At 41.5% G+C, this 11,631-nt stretch overlaps 1 long non-coding RNA gene across 2 annotated transcripts; it reads right to left on the bottom strand.

The window, feature by feature from the left end:
- Positions 1-5,365: 5,365 nt before the first annotated feature.
- On the bottom strand, positions 5,366-10,557 carry LOC125105523 (uncharacterized). 2 transcript variants are annotated; one of them, XR_007128924.1, is made up of 4 exons: positions 9,836-10,557; positions 7,596-7,972; positions 6,224-6,329; positions 5,366-5,753 (listed from the first exon to the last, which is right to left on the bottom strand). It is a non-coding gene; the product is annotated as an uncharacterized LOC125105523 (long non-coding RNA). The 2 variants fall into 2 exon arrangements; XR_007128923.1 differs by lacking the exon at positions 7,596-7,972.
- Between the last annotated feature and the right edge of the window lie 1,074 nt (positions 10,558-11,631).

The raw sequence follows: 11,631 nt of genomic DNA, 5'->3' as shown, positions 1-11,631 counted from the left end.
AGTTAGAACTCGAGCATATCTTTTTGGGGGGGAGTGAGGGAGTTTTTGAATTCAGCTTCTCATCCTGCTCTATCACAAAGCAGCCAAGTGACCTTGAACGAGGCACTGCCTCTGATCCTTAGTATCTCAATTTATAAAAAGAGGTGATAATAATAATACTGACCTTATAGATTCCCCTGAGAATCAGGACAATGAGTGAGATTTTCATGAACTATCGAGCATTATATAATTTAAGTTAATCATAAGCATTCCTCTGGTATTACAGTGTTTGGACACCTGTTCTACCCTGAGCTGTCTGCTTCTGCAGTGCCTGTGAGCCATCGAAACACCATGGTTCCTTGCTTGCCTTCCCCAGTCCCAAATAGGACATGTTATTAATCATTAACTCTAAGTGAACTAAATTATGCCTGTGAGTGATTGGACTATGAATTGAGTTACCTGACAATTTCCATGCAAGTCACAGGGCTAGCCTAATGCAACGTGACAGCTCTTTCCTGTAGCACATTCTCGAAATTCAATTATTCTGAGTTAGAAAACATTCACTGGGAGGCCTCATTCAGATTGCACAAGGCCTGTTCAGCATCCATATGGCGAGATTAGGCTTTGGGAATGAGGACCCGGAGAGCAGCCAGCCCCCCTGTCAATCACCTTTCTCGGGCTCCAAATGGAATAGAACTGATGGGGTGCCTGGTCCTGTCACCTTCTGCAGAATTAGGGACTGTACTAGCCCAGGAATCATGAAATCCACTATTAGTCATAGATAGATAGAGATAGTCTGTATTTTGACTCCACAAAAACAATTTAAAAGGAAATTGGCCTTTGATACTTACAGACCAGGCCCTCAAGAAAGACAATTATCATATGGTTTCGTTCATATGTAGAATATAAGAAACAGGACAGAAGGTCATAGGAGAAGGGAGGGAAAACTGAATGGGAAGTCATCAGAGAAGGAGACAAACCCTGAGAGACTCTTAAGCATGGGGGAAAAAAACGAGGATTGCTGAAGGGGACAGGTGGGAGGATGGGGTAAGTGGGTGATGGGCATTAAGGAGGGTGCATGATATGATGAACACTGGGTGTTATATGCAACTGAATTATTGAATACTACATCTGAAACTAATGAAGTATGTTGGCTACTTGAATTTAAGTCAAGTATATAGGTTGGCTAATTGAAATTAAATTAAAAAAAAAATGTTCACATGAACTACTCCTTACAGGTGGTCCTGAAGCCAGTGGGGGAGAGCACAGTACTAGATAGAATCTCAACAACATGGACACTTGAGATGAATGAAGGTCATGGTTGCCACCCACCCCTAGCAGAATAACCATAGATATGGGCTGTGGTAGGCAGAATCCTAAAGAGCGCATACACACACACACACACACACACACACACACACACTAGCATCTCTTGATTACTCATTCAAACACTAATATAGATCCTACCTTGAAGACATTTTACAGGCGTAATGAAAATCTTGAGTACCAAGTCAGTGGACCTTAAGAGAGAAACTCATCGAGTCATGTGAACCCTTGACAAGCAGAGTTTCTCCCCAGCTGGTAACATAAGAAGTATTCCATCAAGCATCACTGCTGGCCTGAAAATGCAGGGGGCCACACAACAAGGGAAGCAGGAGCTTCCAGAAGTGGTGAGCAGCACTCTGCTGGCAGCCGCAAAATGAAGAGGGACCTCAGTTCTGCAACTGGAAGACACTGGATTCTGCTAATGACCAGAATGAACTTGAGAGAACATCTGCACTCCAGGTGAGACGACAGCCAACCAACCACCTGCCTTTCAGCTACAGCCCAGCCATCCATGCTAGAATTCTGACCAGCAGGACTATGAGCTGATAAATGAATGGCTGCTTGTCCTATCAGCTCTAATGACACGTCTCACTATAGAGATCACCACTTTAAAGGGTACAATTCAGTTTTCAGTATCCACTGAGATGGGCAACCATAAGGCTATCTAATTCCAGAATATTTTTATCACCCCAAAAAGAAATTCTGTACCCATTAGCAGGTCCTCACCATGCTTTCAGTCCCTGGAAACCACTAATGTACTTTGTTTCCATGAATTTGCCTATTCTGGATATTTCGTTAATGGAATCATACAGTATGTGAGCTTTTGTATTTGGTTGCTTGCATTTAGCATGTTTTTTCCTAGGCTTTATCTGTGGTAGTCTATACCAGGATTTTACTCCTTTAGTGGCTGAGTAATATTCCATTGTACGAGTATATCACATTTTGTTTATCCATTCATCAGTTAATGGACATTTGGATTTTTCCCACTTTTCACTTGTTGTTAATAATTTTGCTATTCTTATTTGTGCACAAGTTTTCTATGGGCATGGGTTTTCGTTTCTCTTAGGGTATATACCTAGACGGGAATTGCTGGATCAAAGAGAACTCTATGTGTAACATTTTGAGGTACAACCAAAATTTCTGAAGTGGCTGCAACATTTTACTGTCCTGTCAGCAATGTGCCAGGGTTCCAGATCGCCTGCGTCCTTATCGACACTTGTTACTGTCTTTTTCATTATAGCTATCCTCGTGGGTGTAACGTAGTATCTCCTTTGGTTTTGATGTGCATTTCGCTAATGATTAAAGTTGCGAGCATCTCTTCCTGGGCTTTTGGCCACTGATGTAGCTTCTTTAGAGGAATGTTTTATTCAAATACTTTGGGGTGTGTGTGTGTGTGTGTGTTTTCAGGAAGGTGCCAGACAGGTCACATAGCGACAGTTCTCAGGGGAGGAAATGCTCTTGGAAACCTCTAAACTTTCTCAGCCCCCTCGAGCGGAGGAGAGGCTGCTGGTATTCCCAGTTACAACAGGTGCAAGGCTCTTGGGTTTTAAAGCTTCCATGGAACTTGGGAATGGGGAGATGTAAGGCACATTAAAATGCCCAAAGTTCACTGCTCGTGCCGAGATTCAGCTGGTATTTTTGAATTAATTCTCCTCAGATCATTGCAATCTTTTGGTTAATTTTACAGAGTTCTGAAAAATTCTGGCAGTTTTTTTTGCCAACGCCCCCATTGTTTATATGGAGGACAAGATTTTCAGAGGCCCTTATTCTGCCATTTCCAAAATACCTCCCTGCTGGTCTCACTTTAAACAACTAAGTTTGTGGTAGTTTGTGTAGCGATAGAAAACTAATCCATGAGACAAGGGTGAGGACGTGACTGGACTACAGAGCTAAGATCCGAGCTCCCACTATGGCAAGAATATTGTGACTCTCTGGGGTGGCCTCTGATTTACCTCCTTTGTGGTTTCTCCTTTAGATCTTTTTTCTTGCCCCTCCAGCAGATCCTTCACTCCGATCCAGGAAGAGAAAACCCTAGGCAAAAATCTTTTTCATGTTCTAGGAATATCCTTCCAGATGCTTGCTTTCCAATTGGCAAGCCGTGGCTTTGTTTATTCATTCAGCAAACATGTACCGTGCAATGGCTAGGGTCACCAGCTGTCCCACTTTGCCTAGGACATTCCATTTTCTAGCACTGACAATGCTTCAATCCAGAAAATAACTCAGTACGTGGAAAACTGAAATGGTTTTAAACCCTGTAATTCCCCAGGCCTATGGTCTAGGGCAGGCAGGGGTCGGGAAGCTTTTTCCCTAAAGGGGTACATAGAAGGACTTGAGGCTCTGCCGTCCAGATGGCCTCTCTTGCAACTATTCAACTTGGTGTTTGTAACACAGAAATGGCCGTGGACAGTGTGTGAACAAAAAGACATGGTTATATTTTGATAAAACTTTATTTTAAAAATAGACGGCCATACAAGAAAATACACATATGGTCAATACACACTAAAAAAAAACAAAAAAAAAAAAAAACAAAAAAAAACTTGCTCAACATCATCACCCATCAGGGAAATTTTAAAAAATCAACATCAAAGCCACAATGAAGTATCACTTCCCACTCACCAGGATGGCTACCATCCAAAAGACAGTCGCAAGTGCTGACAAGGGTGCGTGCGAAATCGGGACTCCCCCTATTTTAACTGGTAGATTAAAGGAGCCACTTGGGGAAATAGTTTCGTAGTTCCTCAAGATGTTAAGCCTAAAGTTACCATTTGACTCCGCAATGCCACTCCAGCGGTCTAGTCAAGAGAAATGAAAACCTACATCCACAGAAAGCTTGTGCCTAGGTGTTAACAATAGCACAGGAGTGGAACGGCCAAGCCAGATACTCTGTCTCCTTCTCACTCCTGTGCAGATGAGCGCTCAGCCAAAAACACAAATGTCTTCTCTGCAGCTCTCTGGAGCTTTGTTTCCTTCCCTTCTGCCCCAATTCCTGCCCTGCTGGCACTCCCAAATTCCCGTCCCTGTCTCCGTCTCTGGGAGAGACTGTCCGGCCGTGCCGTGTCTGGGCTCCTCCTTCTTGCACCGCAATCTGGAAACTGAATCCAGGCAGTAAACTGTGATGGTTGGGCTCACTGCTTTCCCTTCTGTCAGAGACCACAGGCCGGTGCGGCCCACCACCCAGGGTCAGGCATCATTAAATCATAGACTTTAGCTACTATTTCTTAGCTGCTTGAGGTGGGAGGGTAAATTCAATCTGTTCTCCCATCCTGACTGGAAGTGGGACTTCAGTCTTGCCTGCTTTTGAACTTTCTAGAAATGGATCCAGACTGATTGCGTTCCTTTGTCTCTGGCTTCTTTTGTTCAGCATTCGGTCTGTGAGAACCGGCTGTGTTGTTTCAAGCAGCTTTCGCTCCTTCATTTTCATTGCTGGTTTGTATTTACATATATTTATTGATTTCTTACCATGTGTGCCAGGAACTGTGCCAGGCTCTAAGGAGACAAGTTTGATCAAGATAAATATAGTTCCCATTCCCAGGAAGTGTAAAAGCGAGTGCAGGATTCAACAAACTACAGCTCATGGGCAAACCCAGCCTGCTGCTTGTTTTTTAAATAAAATTTTATTGGGCACAATCATATCCACTCATCTATGCATTATCTACGGCTGCTTTCATGCTACCATGACAGAGTGGAGTAGTGAGAGAAGCCACACGCTAGTCCACAAAGCCAAAGATGATTACAATTGGTTCTTTCTAGAAAAAGAAAATTGCTAATCCTTTGTCTAGTGGAGAAGGCTAGTAACTTCTTACTGTAACACAGTACAAACGTGGATGCCAACATCACAGAGACTAAATGACCTACTTGAAGGTACCCAGATCTGTCCAGTGGCATGCTGGTAAGCATTTAACAACTGGGAACTCAAAAAAAAAAGGAGCGACATATATGATACATTGTACCTTTGTTATAAATTATAAAGAGTACATATACCACATTTTACAAATAATAAAATGTATAATTTTTTTTACAGCATTACATGGCTCTGTGACTACACTAAAAACACACTGGTTGTCTGGGGGCTAGGTTGGAGGGAGTGGAAAATAACTATTAATACACATAGGATTGCTTCTGGAGGCATTAAAAATGTTCTAAAATTAAATCCTGGTGATGGTTGCACAGCTCAGTCCTAAAAACACCCCTGAACTGAAGAGCTTTATTCAGGCCATCTACTTAGTGTCTCTGGGGGCTTGGTCTAGTCTGGACATTTCACCTAAATGAAATCCAACAACGTATGGTCTTTGGGGACCAACAGTAGTCTCTCTTGTCAATTACATATGAGCAACTGGTTCTCACAGAATGCTTTCCTTGGTTTGGATGAACTTTTATACTCAAGAGACAGCCAGTGGTTGCAGTCGATGATTGACTGTCATTCCAACATGGTCATGGTATTTCCATTTCTATTCAAGAGTAGAGAGAGAAACAACAAGGACATATGTCAGAACTTCCTTCATCAATGATATGAGCAACTCAGGTGCAGAACGGTGTGATGTTCTGCATTATTAAATCATACAGTTTTTGAATAGTGAAGTCGTGTCGCCTCAGTATTCTATGCCTTGCACTATGTAACAACCAAAATCTTTTAAGTTTAATCCTGATCATTAGCATTTTCCTCATTACTTTTTAAGTCTAGACCCAAGATCGGCAAACTTCTCCTTAAAAGGACACACAGCAAACATTTTAAGCTTGTGGGACATACACTTTCTCTTGCCACTGCTCAATTCCCTCCCTCATCACCTGAAAGGGGCCACAGACAATAGGTAAATAAAATGGATGGGTCTGTATTCCACTAAGACCCAATTTACATAAACAGATTGAAGGCCTGCAGGCCATGTCTAGGTCTAGACAACCAAGAGTATAAATAAAAGACCTGATTTATGCCGTGTGCCAATCCCACCAGAATTTCAAGCTGCCAATGAGACATCAGCAAATGCGAAGTTAGGAAGACAAACACAGAGGGAGGGTTGCGTGGTGTTCTATAACAAAAAGAGAAAGATTAACAAAATACTGACCTCATAGTACTTAAGACAGGAGCTTTGAGGACTATATAAAGCATTCTAATGTTGCATCTTCCTGATCACTAATGCTCTTTGCTCTGGCCATTTTCTCTAAAGATAAGTTATAAGGGAAAGGAAAATTTCTTATTTCTTCATCACACTGATAAATGTTTTGGTTGTAGGATACCAATTAACATTCTAAGTGACTGACGATATTGTATTTTCTTACAAAATGATGACTCTTGAATAGAATAGCCTACATAGATTTCAAAGATGCAAGGAAAGTAAGCTTCTAGTAAACATGTGAACAAACCTCCCTCCAGTGACTCATCCCTTTCTGCCATCTAAAGGGAATGATGACTTCACAACAACCAAGCACAGGTAGTTCTCTGATTAACTTACCTCAGGTTACACTGAAATTCAGCAACAACCAAAAATATCAGACCGAGTATCCTCAATAATTCAACAACGTGGTTTATTTAAAAATTTTTAATCTAACATACTAAGGTACAACATAGGATGATAATGTGGATATAACATTACTTGTCTAGAATTCCTTAGTTATTAGCCAGAATTTGGTGAGCACTCACAAGATGTTAGACACTCCACTAAGTAACGTGAAGGATACAGACACTCCCTCCTTCCCCTCCATTCCCGCTTCTAACAATCCATCCAGGCCCTTGGCCATATCAGGATGACTGCATTTAATACCACCTTTTACGCCCTTCAACTCACCCAGCACCCTATCAGGTTGATATCCCTAAAATACAGCTTCTGTGATACCACTTTCATGTTCAAAAAGCATAAACTCCTTAGCCTGGCATTCAAATTCCTCAACAGCAAAGCATCTTTTCCACCTTGTCTCCCCCTACACACATTTTTCCTCCAACCCTTCTTTGCCCCATAAATATATCTTTGCAATTGGGACCACCACACTTTTGCACTTGCTGTTCTCCCTGCGTGGAATATTCTGTAACAGAGAACCCCCATCCTCCTGATTCAGAGCTTGAGTCAGGGCTTCTCATCTTATCCACCACCCCCCCCCCCATCCATAAGGATCTGTCTAGCTTTTGACTTCCTTACACTTGATCTTAACTCCAATCTGTTCTCCCATGTGGTGGAATTAGTGTGAACTGTCAATGCTACCAACTCTATTAGAAAGGGCTCTGTGAGAAAGCCAATTTAAGCAAGATTTGACCTCCCCCCAAAAAATATCTTTACTAAAAGAATAGTAAGGTAACTTACATTACTAAAGGACTGAACAATCAAATGACCAAGGACAAAGGTGCAGCTGAAAGTTGAGACTTCTTGGACTCCCACAGTCTCTTGCCTCTGTTTCTCATGGGTAGACTTGGTTTCTTCTCAAAGTGGATGACTTCTTGCACATGGCAGTAAGTAGGGCACCCTACAGTTGCTGAATGTCCTGTTTAGTAATGTCTTTTTCCCTCAGACTACAAAGCTTATTTTTTTAGACTGCAGTTAGGATACTAGGGAAGGATTCAAACTGGCTTGGCAGAGGCCAAGTACCCATTCCTGAATCACTCAGTCATAGCTAAAGGGCAGTGTTATTTAGTATATATGTGGCTCCTGAGAAACCAACTCCCATACATCCAGGGCTATTCCTAGAGTATTTATTTATGAATAAGACAATAATCCTAAAAGTTGTCTTGTTCACTCCGCGCCTTGATCTCCCAGTGTTAAGTGCTATGGGTAGGCTTGTACATCCGCATTCATGTGCACACAGAGGACCTGAGTGCCATAGTCTTAAATGAGGACAGAGTTCTCAATGAAGTAACCACAGACGTGTGCTCTGGAATTGAGGTAGTTAGCAGGATGCCCCTCTGTGCCCCAGGACCATTACTTGTGATGTCCTTTGTCAGAACCTTCAGACCTAGCACTCTGCAATAAGGATTTTAGATCCCTAAAAGCATAGCCACTACTGCAACCCCTGTTTCCTGGGTTTCTGAAACCCAATAGTGAGCCAACCTGGGGTTATGGCTATCTGTAGCTCCATACTATTCGGAGCGACTGGATGTGCTCTGCTTTAATGCCAGATCCACACTCTAAAGCTGCTCTGTGCTTTGCAAAGCCACCGTGGGTAGACCACACGAAAGGTTGACTTGCCCTCTAGCTTCTAGTTGAGTAGAGCTACTAGGGAGCCCCAGCAGACCACCAGATAGAGGAAGAAGAGTACAGTCAGAGCATTTATCCCCCCAGCTTCCTCCCTGTGGGTTGCCATGGACTGACTGCGTTTATTAACTGAAGATCATTGTTGTTCTCTGTCCGCATAACCTCTCTTGTCTCCAAGTTCCCTTAACCTCTCCTAATTCTGTTCTCTACTTCCCAATTCTTTTCTTGGGTCATGACATGTAATAAAGCTAGAATACTCTAAGTAGCTTTGGCAATTCAGCTCAAGCCAGTAGGAGAATCAAAGACTCTGAGAATAATTTGTTGGAATTATGAAAGGGGGAGTTTCACATTGTCAATATCCAAGGGCTGCTTGCCCCACTTCTCCACCCAAAGGATCTGAAGATTTTACCCCTTGCTCCTTACCCATTCACTTTCACACTGCTTCATTCTCTTCCAGAGGAGAATCTGGTAGAACTGAGTGACTTAGGACTACCTCCTGGGATCCTGAGATAGGATCCTGGGACCACAGAAATAAAGAGAGGACTGTTGGCTAGGGCAGAAGCAGGGGTCCAGGACAAGGGATAGTTTCCCATTATACCACAAAAGGACTGAAGATAAGAGCCTGCTCACCAGACCCAGGACATAGGACATGGAACAATGGAGGAGCCTGGAATGCACTGGATTAAATAGGAACCACTCACAAATCCTCCCTCCCACCGTGGACCAAGAATGGACTCAAGAATGAGACTCAAACCTGCAGTAAAAAATTCTTGAATATTTCTCTGGAATCTGTAATATATGTAACCTGCTTGGAGCTAAGGTTTTTGAATACTGTAATGTCTCGCTCCTCCCTTTCCTTTTGAAGAAACTAGTCCTCTGTTAAATTACACAGAGTCTAGGGTCAGGGGAGTCATTTCCCAGAGCCATAGCCACTGATCTTCTAGACAGGCAGCCTCTCCACGATCACCCTGCCCAGTCACCTGGATCACTAAAATAAATAAATAGACAAATGGATGGATGGATAGATAGATAGACAGACAGACAGACAAAGGGGTTTTTAAAAACTAATCTTTTTGAATTCGGTTTCATTCCAAAATAAATGCCGTTAGAGTACAAAAATAAGATAGTGAGATCGAAACACAATCACATTTTTCTCTGTAAGAATAACTTCCCAGAGAGAATACAATAGAAAATTAATAAGCAAACAGGCCAGCTTATTGGCCTGTTTCCTCTCTTGAAAGCTAGGAAGATATATACTCATTTGCTTGTGCTGCAGTGACAAATGACCACCCGTTTAGCGTTCTAAAGCAACAGAAATCTGTGATGTCCCAGTGCTATAGATAGGATTGGCTCACCTGGTTCCTCTCTCTCTGGGTCTCAAGGCCAAAGCCAAAGTGTTGGCCAGCTTCAGAAATTCTGTGGAGGCTCTCAGAAAGAATGTGCTTCCAGACTCATTCAGGTTTTTGGCAGAATTCAGTTATTTTTGGTTGTAGGACTGAGGTCCCTGTATTATTGGCGGCTGTCAGCCAGACATTCTCAGTTCCTAGCGCCCTTATTATGGTTCTTTTCATCTTTAAAACCAACAACAGTAACATGTTTCTCTTGCTTCAAATCCCTCTGTCTTCTTTGGTCACATTCTTTTGCTCCAGCTGGAGAAAGTGGACTGCTTTTAAAGGCTTGTGTGATTAAATCAGCCCCACCTGAATAATCCAGGGTAATCTCCCCATTGTAAGGTCTGTAACCTTAAATCTGCAAAGTCCCTTTTGCCATGTAATGTAACATATTCACAGTTTCTAGGGATTAGAGTGTGGACATCTTTGGGGTTCTTTCTCCCTACTGCAGAGACATTGAAGCTGGGTCATGACTAAGTGGAGGGAAGGAAGCAGTGTAGACCAAGACTGATGCCACTTTCACATGGGAATTTTTTTTTTTTTTAGCTCTCTTATTTATAGTCCAACATACTGGGAAAATGCTATGAAAATAAATGTTAATTTCAGTATACTTTTCTGATTATATCTATAAATATGTGTTGTACATAGAATATCTATACAGTTAAAACCTTGGAGTTGCATATTTAGCTCATTCAATTTTTTAGCTCTCTTATTTATAGTCCAACATACTGGGAAAATGCTATGAAAATAAATGTTAATTTCAGTATACTTTTCTGATTATATCTATAAATATGTGTTGTACATAGAATATCTATACAGTTAAAACCTTGGAGTTGCATATTTAGCTCATTCAATTTATGAAAACTATCTGCCACATAACCTAGTTAGCAAAGCCAGTCCTCCTTATCAAGTTACTCAATCAAATCACACTTCCCATTAGGAAAAAAAAAAAAAACTCTGACTTAATTTTTTTATCCAAATAAATGCATTAATTATACAATCTGCTGAAAAGGACAACAAATCACAATGGTAAGCTTACACTACTGTAAGATAAACTACTAAAAGTTGTCAGGATTAAAATTACTTGGATCTACTATCATTAATTTATGAATTTTTATAAGTTATAAAATCAAGCATAAATCTCTTTGCTGCTTTTCATTATTTAACTTGTAACAGTCCAAAATTTAATGTATAGTTAAAAATAAGTTTTTTTCTGAAGGGAGCCTAGGAGAAAAAGGAGGTGGTAGGCATGTGTATCCTAAATGCAGATGTTAGGCCTTCTGAAGAATGTCGTGAAGGGAATTCCCTTGACATAAAGGTAATTTCCACCTATGTTCTCAGGCAAGCTATCTCGAAGATCACAGAACAGAAAGGTTCACCAACCAAATTAAAATACTTGAATCAATACAATAAAAAAAAAAAAAAAAACTTGAATTACAGAGGCTATTTCATCCACTTGGTACAGAAGCAGGAGAAAGCGATGGGGTAAGCTAACACACTTAGCAAAGGGTAAAAACAGATTAACTTCTCCATCAGGCACCTTAGCCGTAGACACAACACTTTGGGGGCCCACTAAACAGTTTTAACTTCTTATAAAATCAGAAGAAGAAAAAAAGATAATCCAGCCTGGATTATATTAGTCTTTCTTTCAATGCAGTAGTAAAATAGAATTTTTTCTATTTCTTGTTGGAGAAAAGGGCCCAGGAAGAAAGACTCAAGTCCGCAGGGCCCAGGACAGACATCCTGCAGCCCAGGATGGG

The sequence above is a fragment of the Lutra lutra genome, chromosome 7 (genome assembly GCF_902655055.1).
Source record: "Lutra lutra chromosome 7, mLutLut1.2, whole genome shotgun sequence".
NCBI lineage: Eukaryota > Metazoa > Chordata > Mammalia > Carnivora > Mustelidae > Lutra > Lutra lutra.
Note: the sequence above shows the minus strand (reverse complement) of the source record. Positions and strands in the feature narration are given on the sequence as shown.